Source organism: Gossypium hirsutum, chromosome D13 (genome assembly GCF_007990345.1).
Source record: "Gossypium hirsutum isolate 1008001.06 chromosome D13, Gossypium_hirsutum_v2.1, whole genome shotgun sequence".
In the NCBI taxonomy this organism is placed as follows: domain Eukaryota; kingdom Viridiplantae; phylum Streptophyta; class Magnoliopsida; order Malvales; family Malvaceae; genus Gossypium; species Gossypium hirsutum.
In genome coordinates, this window is record NC_053449.1 from 17444686 (window position 1) to 17465939 (window position 21254).

General features: G+C 31.8%; 1 long non-coding RNA gene and 1 other non-coding gene across 3 annotated transcripts; both read left to right on the forward strand.

The window, feature by feature from the left end:
- The first annotated feature begins 3108 nt into the window (after nt 1–3108).
- Nucleotides 3109–3215, forward strand: LOC121225943 (small nucleolar RNA R71). The gene has a single exon (XR_005923846.1). It is a non-coding gene; the product is annotated as a small nucleolar RNA R71 (small nucleolar RNA).
- Nucleotides 3216–9135: 5920 nt separating this feature from the next.
- On the forward strand, nt 9136–11635 carry LOC107920805 (uncharacterized). 2 transcript variants are annotated; one of them, XR_001690795.2, is made up of 3 exons: nt 9136–9531; nt 9754–9903; nt 10068–11635. It is a non-coding gene; the product is annotated as an uncharacterized lncRNA (long non-coding RNA). The 2 variants fall into 2 exon arrangements; XR_001690794.2 differs by having other exon boundaries at nt 9204–9531; nt 9682–9903.
- Nucleotides 11636–21254: the final 9619 nt, after the last annotated feature.

The window sequence follows — 21254 nt, forward strand, 5'->3', positions numbered from 1 at the left end:
ACCCTAGAATGGTAAAATGACCGAAATACCCCCGAAAGGTAAAATGACCGGAATAACCATGAAGGGTAAAATAATTGAAATACCCTCGAAGGGTAAAATGATCGAAATACTCTCAAAGGGTAAAATGACTGAAACACCACCCGGAGGGTAAAATGACTAATATACCCTCGAAAGGTAAAATGACCAAAATACCCCCACAGGGTAAAATGATCGAAATACCTTTATAGGGTAAAATGACCATTATACCCCTAGGAGATTAAATGACTGTTATGACCTGATGTATGTAGGACTGATTTCTCTATGTTATGCATGACATTCTACATACACGTATCATTTATGACATGGCATACTGCATGGGGTTGGGATACTAATATAGGGGAAGTATACTGTACTGGTGGCTTCGCCACATATACTGTTATTGGCAGCTTTGCTATAATACTATTACTGCCAGCTCTGCTGCGATATTGGTGTGTTGGTTGGGTGGGTCAATTTTATTCCCACATGGTGTGTTGGTGGTACGGAGTGGTGTGTTGGCTGGATTGGGATGGGTTGCATTATCACACTGTTACTGTAATAGGCTAAGGCCCACACTGTTTCTGTATTGGGCTAAGGCCCACATTGTTATTATATCAGGCTAAGGCCCACACTGTACTATTATTGCGTTGGGCTTAGGCCCAGATTGTTACTGCATGTTGTATGTTGACTGGGGATTGCATACTAAATTTCGTAAATTCACCCTCTCCATTTAACTGTGCAGGTAATCCTCAGCCTTAGGTGATTCAGTGCTGCGAGGGACTTGGAGGTGGCCACACGTCTGCTGCTGTTTACATTTGCTTTTCTGTTAATTTAATTTATATGTTGGGTTTTGTTTTTGTAATAAGGCCTTTAAGTTTGTTCAAAATTTTAATTGGGCTTTCGCTTACCTATTTTAAACTACTAGTTAGGAGAAGACGAGTTTTAAAATAATTATTGTTTTCAAAGATAGGTTTTTTTTAAAACAATAGAACTTAAAAAGCTTCCGCGATTTAAAACTAACTTATTAACACGAAATTTGATAACAAGACAAACATTTTTCTTTATTTAATAATAAAGGAGTTAATTTTAAACTTGGAAACAAATTTTTACCAATGAGTCCAATCTTTCGAAAGACACTTCAATGTTACACGCCAGATCCGACTGTAACGTCTAGGCCGAGTTTGGGGTGTTACAGTAGGAGGTTCCTTTATAGAAGGTTTAGGAGGATTGAAACATCGATTTGATAAATCCAAAGATTCAAACTTCTTCAGTGGTCTATCCACTATCTGCTTGGTTTCCATAAATTCACTGAGTTCCTCAAAACTTACTATATCACTCTACTCAAGTGAGTCTTCGTCACTGTCAAAAATGTTGTGGCGAAATCTGGTGAAATCCTCCACTACTGTTTCTATCAACCCAATGGTGTGGCATTCATCATTATTATCAACACATTTCGAAGCATTAAATACATTAAAGGTAACTTGCTGATCATTTGCCCTTATAGTCAGCTTGCCTTTCTGCACATCAATTAACGTCCTGCATGTAGCAAGAAAAGATCTTCCAAGAATAATTGGCACATATTAGTCAGCTTCATATTCTAAAATAAGGAAATCAGCAAGAAAGATAAATTTATCTACTCTTACCAACTTATCTTCAATTTTACCTTTCGAATACACGTAGGATCGATTAGCTAGTTGCAACATAACCGTAGTAGGTCTTGCTTTTCCAATTCCCAACTTCTTGAAAATAAACATAGGCATTAGATTTATACTCGCTCCTAGATCACATAACGCCTTACCAGCATATTGATTTCCAATTGAACATGGCTAGTGAAACTCACTGGGTCCTTAAACTTTTCAGGTAATTTATTCGTCAACATTGTTGTGCACCCTTCAGTGAGAGCAACAGTCTCAAATTCTCCCAATCTACGCTTCTTTGACAATATACCTTTCATAAATTTCATGTAACTAAGCATTTGCTCCAAATCTTCTACCAGCAATATGTTGATATGGAGTTTCCTCAATACATACAGAAATATTTTGAATTGAATATCCTACTTAGAATTATGAAATCGCTAAGGAAAAGGTAAAGGTGGTCATCCTTCAGGTTGCTGATATTGTTTTGCCTTGCCATTTTTGTTGACAACATGATTGCATTCTGCCATAGCATTTTGTTGTTTACCCTTTTTAGGTACAGTATGTTTTTCAGGTGAGTCTGAATTCTTTCCCTGGTTGAGTCTGGAGTTGTCTTCTTCTACAATGGTATCTTGAACAATGCCTTCCAGCTGAGTCCCACTTCTAAGAGTAATTGCTTTGCAATGTTCCTTGTTTTGTGTTCTTGAATTCTCTCTATCATTTGGAAATGCTCCTTGTGGCCTCAAATTCAAAGTATTCACTATTTTCCCCACTTGATTCTCAAGAGCTTGGAGAGACACAACTTGACTCTAAATTATAGTAGCCCGAATCTAAATCATAACATCATTTTTAGCCATATATTCCTTCAACAAGGCTTCGATGGATGTTGAGGATGATGTTGTTTGACTCTGTTGAATATTTTTTGTCTCGGAAAAGGATGATTATAATCAGGCGGTGCATTCTGCCTTGCAACATTGTTTGAATTCCCTGCACCTTGATTATTGCAACTAAAATTCAAATGTTGCTTCCATACTGAATTGTAAGTGTTACAACAGAGATTACTATTCCGGTTAAAATTACCCATGTAGTACACAGATTCTAAGTTAGATGAGCATTCATCAAACACATAATCTTCACCACAATAAACACAGGAGAGCTCGGCTATTATCATCTTCTGAATTGTACTGGGTTTCTTCAATTTTTTGATCTTATTAGCCAAAGAAGATACCTGGGCTATCAATGAAGTGATTGCATCAAGCCCATAATACCAGCAGCTCTCTTAGCCATCCCAAGTCTTATGGTCAGATATTGATAATTATTATTGGCAATCTTTTCCAAAATCTCATATGCATCATTATAAGATTTATCCAACAGAGTGCCATTGGTAGAAGCATCAACTACCATCCTCGTATGCGCATTCAACCCAGTATAGAATATCTCTATTTGAGTCCAATGTTGAAATCTATGCACCGGACACTTCTGAATTAAGTCTTTAAATCATACCCAAGCTTCATATAGTGTTTCATCCTCTAATTAATGAAAAGATGTGATGCCATTTCTAAGCTTGACATTCATATTTGGTGGATTATACCGTAGCAAAAACCTCTGGCAAAGATCATTCCATGATGCCACTATTCTCGATGACAAAACATTCAGCCATGCTCTCTCATGATTTCTTAATGAATATAGAAACAGTTTAAGTTGCAGAGCATCTTTAAGAACACCCTGTTGCTTAAACAAGTCACAAACCTCTAGAAAAAGTGTTAAGTGCAATCTTGTATCTATAGTAGGTAATCCACTAAACTGTCCTACTGTTTGTAACATTTGAAACACTACCAGTTTCAACTCGAATTACTGAGCTTGAATTTATGGTCCGACTATCCTTGGATTCAAATCATCCAAAATTAGCATGACATGCTCTCGGATTGGTCTGTCTCGGTCATCTATCACCCTACGAACTAGGGGATTAAGATCTTGGTTATTCACATTATCCTTGAGACTAAGATTATTCTCATTCCTAGCCATTTTTTAGAATTTTTCTATTATTGTTTCAAGTACTGTGGTAAGAGAATCCACCAGGAGGTATGACGCCAAGAGTGCGCTAGGGTAGCAACGAAGTGAGTTATTATGCATATAGTGGAAAAGTGGCGTAGAATAGGGTTACGCCCTAAGAGTCTGTCCTTAACAAACTTTTATACTGTAATAAGTTGTAACAAGTTTGGTGTACAAATTTATATTTAATACTTTCCCTTCTTCTCAAATATTAAGTCTCTTAGTTAAATTAATTAAGAAAAATGTTTTAAGTAAGGAACTTGTGTCGACTATTTGATATTTCATTAAGTATTATGTATAGTAACACCCAAGATTCGGACCCGACGAATCGGGTTGGGTTGAGGGAGTTACATGAATTTGGAAGATTACATTAGCCACCAAAGTGACCCAGTAAGCTATCTGAGTTTTGAAAACAGTCATTTTAAAACATTTATTAATATTAGTAGAAAACTTAGTTAAATATCAATTTATTGCTCCTTAAATTTTAGTTATAATCTAGCAGCAAAAAAGACAGTTTTTACTTATGTTTTTAATAAATATCAAGGTTCATGCATAATTAATTAATAATATTGACATGATATCCTGAATAAAAATTAAAGTGTCATGTAATAATAAGCAACCCTAAATCTTAAATCGCATGCCACAATTTCAAAATAAAATATTACAGTCCTCGAACTAATAAAGTAAATCATAAGAATAAGCCTTAATAAATTAAAATTAAAGTAGACTGTGTCGAAACCCTCTAGATGTCATGTTCGCGTCCTAACCTGATGGGTTATCTGTAATGATGAAAATTTAAGAGGGAGTTCATTATGATGCTTAATGTGAGTTCATTTACAATAAAATCAATATAAACAGTTGTTAAGACACATTAAATAACATTGCATAAAATAATCATAGATAGTAATTCAATTCAGAGTATTGGTTATTCAATGCAACCATCATTAATATATTATAACTCACAATAATAGTTTTCAGACTAACCAAACTCTCAAATTTGCCCACAATACTCATATACATACACACATGTATATTTTCATGCAAATATATATAAACCTCATAAAATAACTTCTAGATTTTTATACACATTATTTATAAGATGTCATACATTTTTGGGTTTTTAAAATAGAATACATCCTACCCCATCGTGATACACCACAATGGGAGTTTCCCTAGAACTCCAACCACTAACACACCAAATTGTGTATTAACCACCAATACGTTGCAGCTTTACTATCAATGGCTGCGGACACACAACAAAACATCGCAAATGAAATATGCAGATGGCTGTGGGTACGCAACAAAATATTGCAAATGAAATCTGCCAATGGTCGTAGAAGCACAACATGCTTGCGGATGATAATTGCCAAAGGGTTGTGAATGCACAACAAAACTTCGCAGATGGAATCTACCTATGGCTGTGGGTACTCAACAAAAATTAAATACAGATATACTGTCAATACTTTCTCCAATCATATCGTCTCATTCCATGCAATACAATGTAGCGAATATAATACAAACCATATATGGTAGCATTTAATGTACTAACACATGGAAAATCAGTAGCAAAGTCATGTTTTTCATGTACTCTGATTAACAATAATATAAGGCATGTCATTCATACGACCACAAGTATAGTGACATATATTGATCATAATTCATATAAATATATAAAAAATGTAAATACCACATTAATTCGATCAATCAAGGATTCTAACATATTTCATATTATTAGAGACCTAATTGTACAATTTAATTCACTAAAACTAGTTTAGAACTTATTTAGGGAATAATTTGATCAAAACATAAAATTTTGGGTCCAAACTATAAATTCTTGGTTCCAGGGAACACATGGCCATGTGACTTGATCGTGTAGAAAGCCCTAGGTCGTGTGAAATAGGTACATGGTCGTGTGGCTAGACTATTTGAGAGACCGTGGTCGTGTGACATTAAAAATTTCAACCTACAAGGGAGACATAATCATATTGTAGGCCTTATGGAGGGTTCTAAGCCATGTGAAAAATGGAAACCTAGGGTTTTAGGGAGACATGGTCATGTGAGGGGCTGTGTGGTTCTTACGAGCACCTCTAACACTCGTGTGGTTAGCCGTGTGGTCTAACCTAAGCTCAATTTTGCCTCAATTTTCTTGTAAAAGAACACACAGCTATCATCGGAGTCTCAAATGACAATCCTCATGTCCAAATTCAATCTAGGATACCTACAACGAGTCTTTCAACCGATAAATACACAAGAATTAATAATGATCTTCAAGAAAATCAAGATTTCGGGAAAACTTGGCAAGATTCGTAAAAGATCATTTAATCGATCTTGAAAGATTAATGTGAACATATCTATCCCAGAATTTATGTGTTCTTTTATTTGAAACAAGGGTACTTACAAATATTTTGACGAGAATTTGAAGATTAACAATGATAGTTTCAACAACTAGTGGAAGAACAAGTTAGATCGAGAATTGATTCTGGTTTAGTTTTTCAAGAGATCAATTTCCAGCAAATAATGTAAAATTTTCTTATGAAAGGAAAAAGGGGAAATAAAAGAACAAAAATAAAGATAAAGGTTATATTAGTATTGAGGAAAGGAAAAAGTATCGAATTAGTTTATCATAAATTCTCGTTTGCGATCGAGGTAAGTTCATACATTGAATTAAAGTTGCATTATGCTAGATTTACATGCTTTTATGTTATATTATAGTATTACGTCTTTACGGAAAAATCCAACGAAGTTTTAGTGACTTTCAGATCCCGTTTGAACCTTAGGAATATATAAGGTACAAATGACATGTCATTAGGGGTTACTGTGTTTCGGGTGCTGGTCTTATACGTCCTATCGGTGGCAGATTTTTTGACATGTGTTGCTATTACTTGACAGCTTGTGTGAGCAGCACCGTGTAGCTACGTCTTGACTGTCAGCTTGTGTGAGCAGACCCATTTATGACTCGAGAGAGAGCATTGATACGAGATATGAGATAGTAGTGGTTTCGATCACATGATGGCACAGAGTGTGTTAGATTCCCGCGTATCCAATATTATTCTAGTGGTTCAACGGTTATGAAAAAGGGAAGGTTCAACAAATGGTTCAATAATTGTTGTTATGAAAGTATGAAAATGTATGAGTTGATGATGCTTGAAATATGCTTAGCCATATGCTTGAAAGTATGAATGCTTATAAGTAGTGTGTACAAAAGCTATGATGTTTTGAGATGATTTGCTAAGCTATGTGATTATCTAACTTGAAAGGTTGTTGTTGCTTAGGCTAATGCCAAGTCATGTTGGATTATCTCAAATTGTTTTTATGATTATAAATTGAAATGGTAAACTTTGTTTATGAATTACAAACTTACTAAGCATTATATGCTTACTTTGTGTTATTTCCTTTGTGTTTCTAGATAATCAGAAGCTCGTTCAGATTGGAAGTTGTCGGAGATCCATCACACTATCCATTAGTTATATCAGTATATTTTGACAATTTTGAGTCATGGCTATAATGGCATGTATAGGCATTTTGTTTAATGATTTTAGCCATTATGTGTGGCTTGTATATGTGTTATTTTGGTTGATGAACTAGTTGGTATGATATTATGATTATATGGTATTTTGTGTGGTTGTTAATTTGATGTTTGTGCTGGTTAAGTTGATGGTAAGAAAATGTTGATGGAAATGGTATGGTAACTTTGAATGTAGTTGGTTTTAGTCTAATTGGTAAGATGCATGATAGGTATGCAAATAGTTATAATGGCACTTAATGTGTATATATTTTGGTGTATGAAGAATATGGCAAATGTGGCTTTATGGTTGTCCAATTGGTATGAATTGAACATGAATGAATTGGATAGTTGTTTAGGTAAATTTGATTGTGGAAGTTGAGGTGTCATTTTGGCAAAATGGTTGTATGGATAGTTTTAGGTTGTTTAATTTTGAATTTTGCATATGTTAAGTGAGTTTTGATGGTTGATTATAGGTGTTTTTGTCTTATAGAAGTGGTATGAATTTGGGTGACAAAAATGGCTTGAAAATGACCTATTTTTTATCCACATGGGTAAAGACACAGGCGTGTATCTCAGTCATGTGTGACACATGGCCAGGCAACACGCCGTGTGTCCCCTATAGCTTTCGAAGGGTTACAAGTCAGGCTGTTACACAGCCTATCACATGGCCTGGCACACGGGTGTGTGGCATGGCCATGTGTCCCAAGCTAGCGAGTTACATGGGTACAGACATGGGTTGGGACATGGCCATGTGTCCCTATTTAGAATGCCCACACAGCCTAAGAAACGGGCATGTTTCTTAGCCGTGTGAGTCACACAGCCGTGTGACCCCTATAGTTTGAAAATTTTTAACTTTTTCCAAAAAATTTCATATGTTTTTTATTTAGTCCTAATTCGTTTCTAATGTCTTTTTAGGGCCTCGAGAGCTCGTAAAAGGGACTGTATGTATGATTTTAGTTGATGTTGCTATGATTTATTTGATGAATTGTTACTGTTAACTAAATGTTCATTGTATGATGTTATACTCCGGTAACACTCCGTAGCCTTAATACGGCGACGGATACGGACTAGGAGTGTTACAAGTTTACCACATCAACATTCCCAAACACGAGACCTCTACTATATGTAACCCTAAATTCGATGAAGGGGTCGAACCCTTAGCATCCTCAACCACGTTATTATCCTCAACCTTCTCCTTTGTGTTTTTAGATTCATTGCTTACATGCCTCCTTTGGCTCTACGCTCAATTAGGGTGAGCCAACCTTCTACAAAACCACCACATCCTCCCCTTTCTCCTTCCTTGTTGATACCCTCATCAACACCTTTTTTTAATCTTTTTGCGAGCTTTTTTTTTGTATGTATCTTTATCTTCAATTTTTAAATATTTTTAGATCAAGCATAAAACTCATTCAATCTTTTGCTTCTCATCTATTTACATGATTATTTATTTTGTTTTGAAACCAAATTATTGTAATAATTAGGTTCTTTTTTATATTTCTTCCTGCAACTAAATACAATAATTTTATAATAATTATATTTTTAAATTATGAAATTAGAATTTTCATTACCTTATCTTCTAAATACTTGATATTATAAAATTTTAAATCCAATGATAATTTTTGTTGCTTGAAATAAAGTAATTATAATGCTTGCTTTTGCTGAATTTATAATTATCAAGAAATTAACACAAAATTTACAATTTATCTAATCTTAAAGAAAATAATGTACTTTTAACGATTTAACAATGAAAAAGAATTCCTTACCTCATCTTTTAATCACCATTTTATTTATTTTTTGCATTTTTGGTATCATGCCATCAATTTAAACTTTTCTATTGCAATTTTTTATTAGCATAATCTCTAAGTTTTATCTTTATTGATGATATTCAGTATTTTTCATTTACATCATGTTTGGTTGGGGGAATAGGAATGCATTCCCCCAATTCGGTGGTCTCTACCTATTTCATTGTTTGGTTGGCTGTAATGGGCCATTACAGCCCTATTCCATACGGGGTTATTCAACGCAAAACTGTCTTTTACCATTCGGCACTCTCCCCACGAAATAGCGATTCAGCATGAAAAATTAGGTCTAAGTTTCGACTTTACCCTTCTCATTTCTTTCTCACATCTGAAACATCTTCTTCTTTTTTTCATTCTTCTTCCCATTTCCTTCCAACCTTCTCCCTCCTTTTCATGCTTCTATCCTGACCAACCCTTTGACAAACCCTAACAACCCTCAACAAGGCCTTCAATTACGAATCGTATGAGGTGGAAACTTGAGAAGAGAAACAATCGAATTGGTTCGATGTGAGCAGTCGTCCCTTAGGTAACTCTACTCCCATTTTGATTTCCTTTTATATTATTGTTCGACCCTCTTCAAGAAGATGAAACATGTTAAAAGTTTCCATTCCAAATTGTTCCCAAACTTGGTGCTCTTCGTATTTCTGGTGGTACTATCAAGGTTATTCCTATGCAGGTTTTGGTTTTTAGCTTATTTGTTCCTTGAAGTGGAAATCAAGCAAGATGTTTGGTTATTTATGGGTTGCAGGGTTATGGATGCCCAGGTCTCTCCTTCACTGGAAGTGCTATTACTCTCACATTGCTATTGGTTTCCTAGGGTTTTTGTTTGTTTTTTAAGGATAAACCAGTGAAGTTAATCTCATGTTGAAGATCTTCAACAATAAAACATCTCCCAAAGGTATTTTAGATTTGATTCCATCGTTGCTTTCTTGCTCTCTTTTTTCTTTTTCCTGCATTTTGCGGTCATTCTCTAATTGCACACTTCCTCTGTTAGTTCTGTTTCACTGTGTTTTTTTTCATTATTTTTAAATTTTTCATTTCGGTTTTTTTTTGTAATTCCAGATGCTTTGCGGAAGAGCAAGTGAGAAATGGCGGTTGCAACACGAGCTATGTGTTTTTTTTAAAAAAAAAAATTCTATATCTACTTCACATAAAATCTTTGTTGCTGGAGCTTTTTCATTTCTCCTAACTTATACGAATCTGACATCTATGTTCTGAAACATATTTGATTTGAATGAGTGATTATGATTCTCGAAATGTAAGGAAAAATGCTTACCTGAAAGTTGAATTCTTAGATTCTGGATTGAAGTTTGTTCATTCTTCCGTTGGAGCTGAAGTTTTATGTGGAATCATAATATGCTTTGTACCCTTTTACTTCTACTTCTTGTTTTAACCCCTTTGTTGCATGTGATCTTTGCTGAGACTGTTGATTTAGAAAAAAAAAAGAGTGCAAGGAATTTGGCCATTTGTGTTTTGGAATTAAGCTTAATTGACTGAACTTGCTATTTTAAACAACCACTTCCTTTCGTGATATATATACTGTGTGTTGGAATTTTCTTACGTCTTCTTCTTCTCTTGTAGAATTCTCTGTCATTCGTGTAATTAAATGTTATTCATGGAGAACTTGCAACTCGTTTTTAGCACATTAGCTCTGCTCTGATTTGTTCAGTTGCTATAGTAGTCTGGGAGTGATTATGCTCAGGCCATGTTGCTTTGGCTTTTAATTTTCCAATAGCATAGCTATTTATTAGTGTTAGAGATGTAATCTTTATCGCTATTGCCTTTCCTGAAAGTGAATTAGAGATTGGAGTAAGAAATTGATGAATGGTAATCAGAAGAGGGATAAAATACAAATGCATCTATGTTACTTGTACTCAAAAATGAGTGTTGGTTACGAGTATGTATGGATTTTTTTAAAGTTTTTTCATGTATTTGGAGGATCCTTAAAGGTCCTATCTTCTCTCTATTTGTCAAACATGAGTGTTAGACACAAGTAATTCAAGAAAAGTAAGGAGTCTTAGCAACATAATAAATGCATAGCATTTGTAGAGTCCAGTTTATTAGTTTACCCACATGCAATACTCACCCAAATCCGTGTAACATAGGACCCGACTGTTGAAAACTATTGTGATGATGTTTATTAGTTTACCCACATGCGATACTCATGCTGAAAACTATGAACTCAACTGAGATATTCTCACCTTAATTACACTGTTGTGATGATGGCATCATTATTGGTAGCTTTATATTTTTGATCTTGCTGATCGGACAATACTTTGGATCTTTACAAGCAACAAGCACAGGAATCGGAAATATTAACCATTGATGGGAAGCCAGGGTGGAAGAAAGGAACAAAGATTACTTTCCTAGATAAAGGAAATGAGCAGCCAAATCAACTTTCAGCAGACCTTGTATTTGTAATCTAACTACTCTTGATGGCGGTGGTGGTGATGACACCATTTTTTAATTAACTTTAGGTATCCTATCTTTGTACAGTTTTTGTACAGATGAGCTATATGTATGAAAAGAACCATATATACATGGTGGGCAGTTGAAACCTCATCCAATCAATGCTGTTGTATGTGAACTTAATTGGCTTTTGCAATGAAGAAAACCATGAATTTATGGTAGTGTTGGATCTCAAAGTTAAAATGCTTTGACATGAAGGTAATCTAGTGTTGTAAAATTTTATAACATATGGATTATGACATATAAACTAATGAAATCATGTAATTTTTTGTTAATATATGAATATTACGTTTGGATGTGAAATATAATTCTCAAGTTATTTATTACTCCTAATATTTTATTTTTTATTGTAGAATAATTAAATTATTTGTTTCACTAATGATATTTTAGCACGTTAAATATCTATTGCAGTTTAAAAATAATAAAGTAGATTATATATTATTATTTTTATAGTATTATATATTATGATTTTTTATTAAATTATATTTAAGAATAATTATGTTAAAATATGATTAAATTATTTATTATTTATATTAATAATCTTATTAAAATTTAATAATAATAACAATAATCATCTATCTAAAAAAAATTCTGCTAAGGGTATTCTAGTCATTTTAGTTTTTTTCCTTATGCTATTACAACATCATTCCATTCAACCAAACACAAGAATACTATTACAGTTCTATTCCATTACAGCTTTATTCTATTACAGCTCTATTCAATTACAGCTCTATTCCATTACAGTGAACCAAACGTGCCCTTGCTTTATTGGATGTGATGTATCCATTAAGGGCACGTTTGGTTCGCTGTATTGGATTAGAGGCGTATTGAATTAGAGGTGTATTGGGATTAGAGGTGTATTGGATTAGAGGTGTAATAGCTAATCCACTGTTTGGTTGAATGTAATGGAATAGAGGCGTAATAGTAATCTTGTGTTTGGTTGAATGGAATAGAGGTGTAATAGCATAATAGAAAAAACTAAAATGACTAGAATACCCTTAGCAGAAATTTGTTTTGGTAAATGATTATTGTTATTGTTATTTAAATTATAATAAGATTTTATTATCAATAATAAATAATTTAATCATATTTAAACATAATTATTATTAAATATATTTTAATTAAAATATATAATTTAATAAATTCTTAATAATTAATATTCTTATATTAATTTACTGAAATCATAATATATGATACTGTAAAATATAAATTAACATAATTATTATTAAATATATTTTAATTAAAATATATAATTTAATGAAATTCTTAATTGGATAATATTCTTATATTAATTTACTGAAATCATAATATATGATACTGTAAAATATAAATTAACATAATTATTATTAAATATATTTTAATTAAAATATATAATTTAATGAAATTCTTAATTGGATAATATTCTTATATTAATTTACTGAAATCATAATATATGATACTGTAAAATATAAATTAACATAATTATTATTAAATATATTTTAATTAAACTATATAATTTAATGAAATTCTTAATTGGATAATATTCTTATATTAATTTACTGAAATCATAATATATGATACTGTAAAATATAAATTAACATAATTATTATTAAATATATTTTAATTAAACTATATAATTTAAAAAAAATTCTTAATAATTAATATTCTTATATTAATTTACTCAAATCATAATATATGATACTGTAAAATATAAATTAACATAATTATTATTAAATATATTTTAATTAAACTATATAATTTAATGAAATTCTTAATAATTAATATTCTTATATTAATTTACTCAAATCATAATATATGATACTGTAAAATATAAATTAACATAATTATTATTAAATATATTTTAATTAAACTATATAATTTAATGAAATTCTTAATAATTAATATTCTTATATTAATTTACTCAAATCATAATATATGATACTGTAAAATATAAATTAACATAATTATTATTAAATATATTTTAATTAAACTATATAATTTTAAAAAATTCTTAATAATTAATGTTCTTATATTAATTTACTCAAATCATAATATATGATACTGTAAAATATAAATTAACATAATTATTATTAAATGTATTTTAATTAAACTATATAATTTAAAAAAATTCTTAATAATTAATATTCTTATATTAATTTACTCAAATCATAATATATGATACTGTAAGATATAAATTAACATAATTATTATTAAATATATAACTTGAAAATTATATTCTGCATAAACATAATTAACTTATACTAAGAAAAAGTTAGATGAAAATGAAATTGTACATCATAATCAATATGTTCAAAAGTTTTACAACATCAAAAAGTTTGAACATTGATATTTAATGGTGAGAAAGAAATCTTCTGACCCATTCCAATCGGGCAACAGAAGGTAAACTGAAGAAAACGATCATTTGAGTTGGATGATCGGGAATTTTACTCAAAGCATCATACCGCTGATCGTCGGTTAAACCTTCAATTGACCATAAGGCTGAATATAAATTTGAAGCTTTCTCTTCCATCTTTTCTTCAGACTTCTGCTGAACTACCACCTCGGAGGCCATAGTCCTACTGATTTGATCGCCAACGGCTTGGATTTTTTCCCCCAACAAGGTGGCAGCCTCCTCAAATGAAGCATACACATTATCACGAGCATCATATTTCTTTTTTCTCTTGTTTGAAGATGAGGAACCCCCTTGATCTCTATCTCCTCGCGGATCCATACCGGAAACATCCATGTCGTCTAAAGAGACGTCAGCTTCGCAGTCATAGAATGTGTTTCTCTCTTCATTCATATCTGTAGTACGATCATCCTCAGCATGTATTTCTTCAAGAACATCAGCAGCTGTTTGAGCGTCTTTCCCAGTCGCCCGATCTCTTGCGTATATGGCAGTAAGCTGGTTGTAGTAAGGGAAAGAACGATGTCTGAACTGAGAGGCTTCTTTGTGACTCTAAAAAAAATGAGGAAATCATATTAGTTATAAGTTTTGTAAAAAAACAAATAAATACTTGAAATACATTTTACCTTTACATAGGATTCCCAAACTCCATCTTCAGCAACAACGAGCTGCCTATGCTCGTCCCAACCAAAACCACTGTTGTTTTGGCCATTAAGCATGTCGTAGACGACTGACCATTCCCTTTTTAGGCACCTAATCCGAGATTCAATATTTGGTTTCGCCTTCAACATTGCTCTTGGTAAAGCCTTTTCTAGCATTTTCTCTAGCTCGTTCAAATAACCGGCTTTGAACCCGGTATCAGCATTAAATGTTCCTACATTTGTGCAAATCCACCATGCAAGAAACCAAGGCTGCATCCTCCTCTGGAACCCATTTTCTTTTGCTTCCTCGAGAAGCTTGAGAAGAAGCACCCGTTGGTGGAACACCTGACATATTGTTCTTAAAAAAAAAAACAAATTAACATTATTTACTATTTTGAATATCATTTAATTGTTGGGTGAACAGTTTATAATATTATATCGGTAGTTCAATACTAAATTTAAATTTATAACACATGCTTAATGAAAAGATAATTACATTATAATTCAACAAAGTTTCATAAAGTTTCATAAAGACCACCAAAGTTTCACAAAGTTTATACATAAAAAAACATCAACAAATCAATTCAAACTGAATTTGTCCCTAAACCTAACTAATTTCTAGATGCTTGCCATTCATCGAACATTTGGTTGGCTAGTTCCATCCTCCAAGTTGCCCAAGCATCCGATGGATGAATATTTGTGATATTCGGTTCATCGTCATCCACCACATTAGTAGGTAATCCTTCTCCCACCTCCGCTTCAATGGGATCAATACTCATATGGGTTCGAATAAAATTATGGAGCAAACAACATGAAATAATAATTCTATTGTGCACCCTTACAGGATAAAACGATGGACTCCTAAGTATTCCCCATCTAAGTTTTAATAAGCCAAAGCATCTTTCAATGACATTACGTGCTGAGGCATGTTTCATATTAAAAAACTCTTGCGGAGAACTTGGCTGATAACCCTGACGCCACTCGTTCAGATGATATCGCAGTCCTCTAAATGGTGCAAGAAATCCCTCACAATTTGTGTATCCAGCATCAACTAGATAATAACAACCTAAAAAATAATTTTTTTAAAAATGATTAATTCAGCAAACAAAGTTTGATCTTAATGAGTAATTCAAATTCCTCTAAGTATACACTGTACCATGAGGAACTTTAAGTCCATGTCTTCTACTGATGGCATCTCGGAGCACCTGTCCATCGGCAACTGAACCTTCCCAACCAGGAAGAACATAAACAAATTGCATATCAGGTGTACAAACACCTAGCATATTTGTTGCTATGTCACCTTTTCGGGTTCGATATCTAGGTTTATCAGCTGTTGGCACCCTAATCTTTATGTGGGTTCCATCAAGAGCACCTAAGCAATTCTATATCACATGATATAAAACCTTGTGTTAGAATACTAATTTAAATCTAAGTCAACTAAATGTTGTACAAGCTATATCTCAGTCTACTACCTTAAACCATTTCCACCTTGTGTCAGAAGAGTCGGCTGTAATTGGCTCCGGCTTTTTAAATAAGACATCTTGTAAGCGTATGACAGCATCTAAAACACTATGAAATGCTCTGCTTACAGTTTCCCCGGACCTTCTAAAGTGATGCTTGATAACTCGATTTTTCAGGTGATGGGAGATGATATGTAAAAACATTGCTACTTGCTCATCAACAAGCATGAACCTTGACGACTTCAATCCCCCTATCGATTCTAACATCTCACATAGTTTACAAAAGGCAGTTCTATTCATCCTAACTTGTTCAATACAAGTCTCGTCACTAGCATATACAAGCCTCTTCACATAATCCCGTTTTGCATAAAAATCTAAGGTGTAGGACCTAATCCTTGGTTGATAAGTCTGTAGGCTAAGGCTGGCACCCATTCTAAACAAGAACCAAATCGCAATTCTACAGATTTCCAACCATAATGTCAAAGCAAGACCAATTCTTTTACGCCTCACACTTTGTGCAATTAAAGGCAGACGAGCCATTACTGCAACATATTAAAATTATAACACACACTATCAATGAATTGAAGTTGCAATTACACATTATAAAATAAAAATAAACAATACAAATTTAGAACACACGAAGCAAAATAGTTGATACTAAATGATATCGTTGCAACTTTAATTTCATTTCTTTATGAATCACCCAAACAATAAAGAAATTATAAAGCATGTATAATTGACCTAAAATTAATTGTTGGTGTATGTATAATTGACCTAAAATTACTTGTTGGTTTAATGTTATTGTCCCTAAAAAACATTGCTGGTGTATGTATAATTGTTGGTTTAATGTTATTTACCCTAAAAAACATTGCTGGTGTATGTATAATTGTTGGTTTAATGTTATTTACCCTAAAATCACATTGTTGGTGTATGTATAATTGTTGGTTTAATGTTATTTACCCTAAAAAACATTGTTGGTGTATGTATAATTGTTGGTTTAATGTTATTTACCCTAAAAAACATTGTTGGTGTATGTATAATCTTTTAATTTTACGTATATTTTAGATATATATGATAATTTTTATTAATTAATATAAAAATATAATTCTCTCCACATAAAATTATATCAACATTAATATTAAAGATAAAAATTATAATAATTATATCAACATTAATACTTAACAAACAGGTTTCATGTTTATTATTAATTTCAAATTATTAATATTAAAGATAAAAATTATAATAATTACAATTATATTTATGTTATTAATAATGTTCTCATTATTAGTATCATAATATTTATAATTTAATTAAACATCGAATTTATAATAAATTACCTGTACTATTTTAAATAATAACAACCTTTGCCGCATGAAGAATTTTTTTTTGATAGATTAGGTCACAAGCCCCATTTTTGGTTTAATTATTCTTTCGTCTCTATATTTTTTACACATTTAAATTTTAATTTATTTATTTATAATTTTAAAAATTTAATCCTTTTACTTTGTTAAATTGGATTAAGTGACAATTTTAACTTAAAATTGCTCTCATGACAAATATTATACAAGTAATAAACTAGGTAAGCAAATCTTAAGATTGTTAAATATGAATAAAAATAATAATCGGATGGATTATTTATTTTTTAAACTCGTTAAATTATTTGACTAAAAATAGTAATCGATAAATAATTTAAATACCAATGTAAAAAAAATTAGAGACAAAAGTGTACGAAATTAATATGGTTTGAGCGATAGTGACGTAAACCATAATAAAAAGAGAGCAATTAATCACATTAAATTAGCTTACTTTGGTCGGTGAAATGTCATATAAAGAAAGATATAATTATAATTTAGCTTTGGTAAATAGATTACAAACTTTCACCCTAAAACATCATGAAGGGCATGAAAAGTGATGCTTGAAAGGTAAGGTATTTTAATGAAATTAATTACTTGCTTTTACAAGTTTTTTCAATAACATCAGCATTTTTTTGAAAGCAAATGAGGAAAGCCTATTTTGAATGCTATTTGAAACTGAAAGTAATTACTTGCTTGTTTTAATGGCTGACTTTTTCCTTTGTATTATCATGGCCTATGTTCAAAACACATGCTCTTCAAATCCTATACTCGTCCCAATCAAGAACAAATCAAAATTTTCCAGCAGACAAGGTCCAAAAGAACTAAAATAACAAATTCTATTGACTAACAAATCAAGAACAAGGTCCAGCAGACTAAAATAACATTTCATCTTCCACAACAATTTCATCTTATACTCACTAACAAACTAAAATAACATTTTCCAGCAGACTATCAAAACAATGTCCAGAACAAACCAACAAAATCTTGTGATATTACTAGCTTTTCTGTTTATCAAAGGCTGAAAATATCAAATTTTATTCGTAATTTACAACAAAGTAGTTATATACATATGACTCAAATTCATATTTTGCCCAAATTCATAGATTAAAACACAAAAAGAAAATAGAAATTCTTACTCATATCAAACATCCTATTCAATCAATAACAAGCTGTCAAATTCCAAAATGTTTAATATCTTAAAAAAAATCATATTTCTGTTCATCCTAATTAACTATTTAGAAAAAATGGAATACATGAAAGACCTCTAAGTACCAGTATCAGTATCTTCACCCCTAAACCCCAAAGCCAGACTACACAAATTGCATCTAACAGCTTCTAGTTTCACTGATCTGCACTCAGCATGAAATTCAATATTCTTAACATTATAAATTGTTTTGAACATTCGTTATCATCTAACATTTTCATCTTACCTATTTTTGCTACTTTCAGATGACCAAATTACAACAGAACAAACAAACAAAAGAGGATTTGAGGCACTATTATTGTCTGAATGAGTCGGGAGTAATTTAGTTAGATGAATGATAATTTAATTTAATTCAATAAAGATTTGGAAACTTTTGTTCAACATCAAAAAGTTTCACAAAATAAAACCAGACTACGACAAAATTTATGGGCAAAAGTAGAGATAATATTGTTACTAAACAGACACAAGAAAAATAGCTAAAATACAATATTACACAAGCACAAAAGCATATCAAAATCAATATAACACCACTTATTTTTAAAATGTCAAAACTTATAATAAATACATGACACCTTAAACATGATTATGACACAGAAAACAAATGAACAAGCCTTGGATACACAAATTGCAAATTCTAACACTAAATTATTTCATCGGACATCTTTGAGCCTTATGTTTTTTCCATTACACACCTTACAAGTGTTTTAGTGATTGCAATAAGTTGATGGATTGAAATAACTTGGTGATGAGCTTTTTAATTCTAGATCAATGACATAATCTCTGTTCATTGGGAAGGTCATCTATTTTGACTCAAGGAAGGAGGGGTCTATGCAATTTAACTCTAAAGACAATCTCTTCCAACAAGGATGAATAATGGATATTGCTTTAAGGTTCTATTAGGGTTTTCTGTTGTACGGATATATTTAGAAGCTCAATTTATCTCATGGATTTATGGTCTATACCTATAATCACTTGCATATCAAGTTTTAAGCCTTTCCTCAGTATTGACGCTCTTTCAGTTCCCCACCTTCTTATAACCACTAATACTCTCTTTAGTCTCTACCACCACAATTTCTCAATACAATTTCCATTTACTTTGACTCCCATTTTCCGTCTCTTTCTTTTCCTTATAGAGCATCAAGAGTGAGCAAGATGCAAAAGGCAAATCAAATTGACAAAACTTGAGCAGCATTCTTACCTATTTTTGCTACTTTCAGAGGACCAAAAGAACTCAATGATCTTACCTATTTTTGCTACTCAGTTCAGGCACTTAAACAAACAAACATTGGAAGAAATCTCATTCGCGGTTTTGAAGATCAGAAAAGGACTCGAAAATTACAACAGAACAAACAGAAATCGAAGATTAGCAGAGAAGAGAGAACAACTTCGAACGGCATGCATTTCTTAAGCCTAACCAACAACAGAAAACACATTTCAATTCAACATGCAATACAAACAGAATAAAATTGGCTAAAACTAACCTATTAGCAAATCGGGGCACAATGAAGAACCTGAAAAAAGCAAAAGGGGAAACCGATTAGATAAAAACAATAGATCATATTTACCTCGAAAGTATTGGTTTTCATCTACAATAGCAAAGGATATTAATCTATCGGGAAACATAGACTAACCGATGACGCAAATCGGCAGAAACTGTGAGCAAATCGGCCGAAATAGAAAAGAAAATAATCGGGGGAGCAAATCAGCAGAAAAGGGAAGAAAATAATACTGGGAAAAAGCAATGAAACAAGGAAGCAATTCGGATGAAGGTGGGAAACGGAAGAGAAACAGAGGGGATCGATTAGGGGTAAAAGAGGGAAGGTTTAGGGTAAGGTCATCTAATCTGAGAATAAGGGGGGGGGGTAGAAATCGGTGTTTTTCACCGATTAGGGAAGTAAGGGGATAGACGCGTATTAGCAATACGCTCAACCAAACGGCGTCTTAGATTGGTATTAGGTGGGCCCCACCGATTAGGGGTGTATTGGCTTAGCCAATACACCAAACCAAACGTGCCCTTAGAGTTGGTTAAAATTAAATTAATTAATTTAATGCAGTTAATAGATCTAATTTAGTTAGAGATCAGTTAATAATTTTTTGGAAGTTCGATTATCAGTTAATTCTGTTCGAACTAAGATAATTAATTAAATTAACCGAATTAACTAAATTAAAATTACAATCCTTAAATAAGAGGATAAATGTGTTTCAACATGCTCGAACTCATATCCTCTTACACTAGCAACAATGCATATACCAACTGAGGTAAGACTCAATTGATTATATAATATTTTTTTTAGTAACTAATTTCTATTCTCATGCAATGCACGAGTCGATTTTGTATATTAAAATTACAATATTTTTATAATATTAGTTTTAGTTTAAAAATTTTAATAAATTTCTTAAAAATCATTGAAAAATTGAAAATTTAATATAATTACAAAACATTTTAAAAATATATAATGTTAAAATAATACAAAAATTAATCCTGATTTGAATATTAATATATATTATAATTTAAATAATATTATTAATAATTTCTTACAAATAATTTAGTTTATATATTATTAAATTAATTTCCTGTAACATTGAAATTGTTAATATTGAATTTTTTTAGTAGCTTTATATTTATTTTTGCCCTAATTTAATCAGTCAATGTAATTAAATCTTATCATATTTAAAAAATATAAAATTAGTTTGATAAATGTTACTAATATGTCCTTTTTTAAACTATATTTTA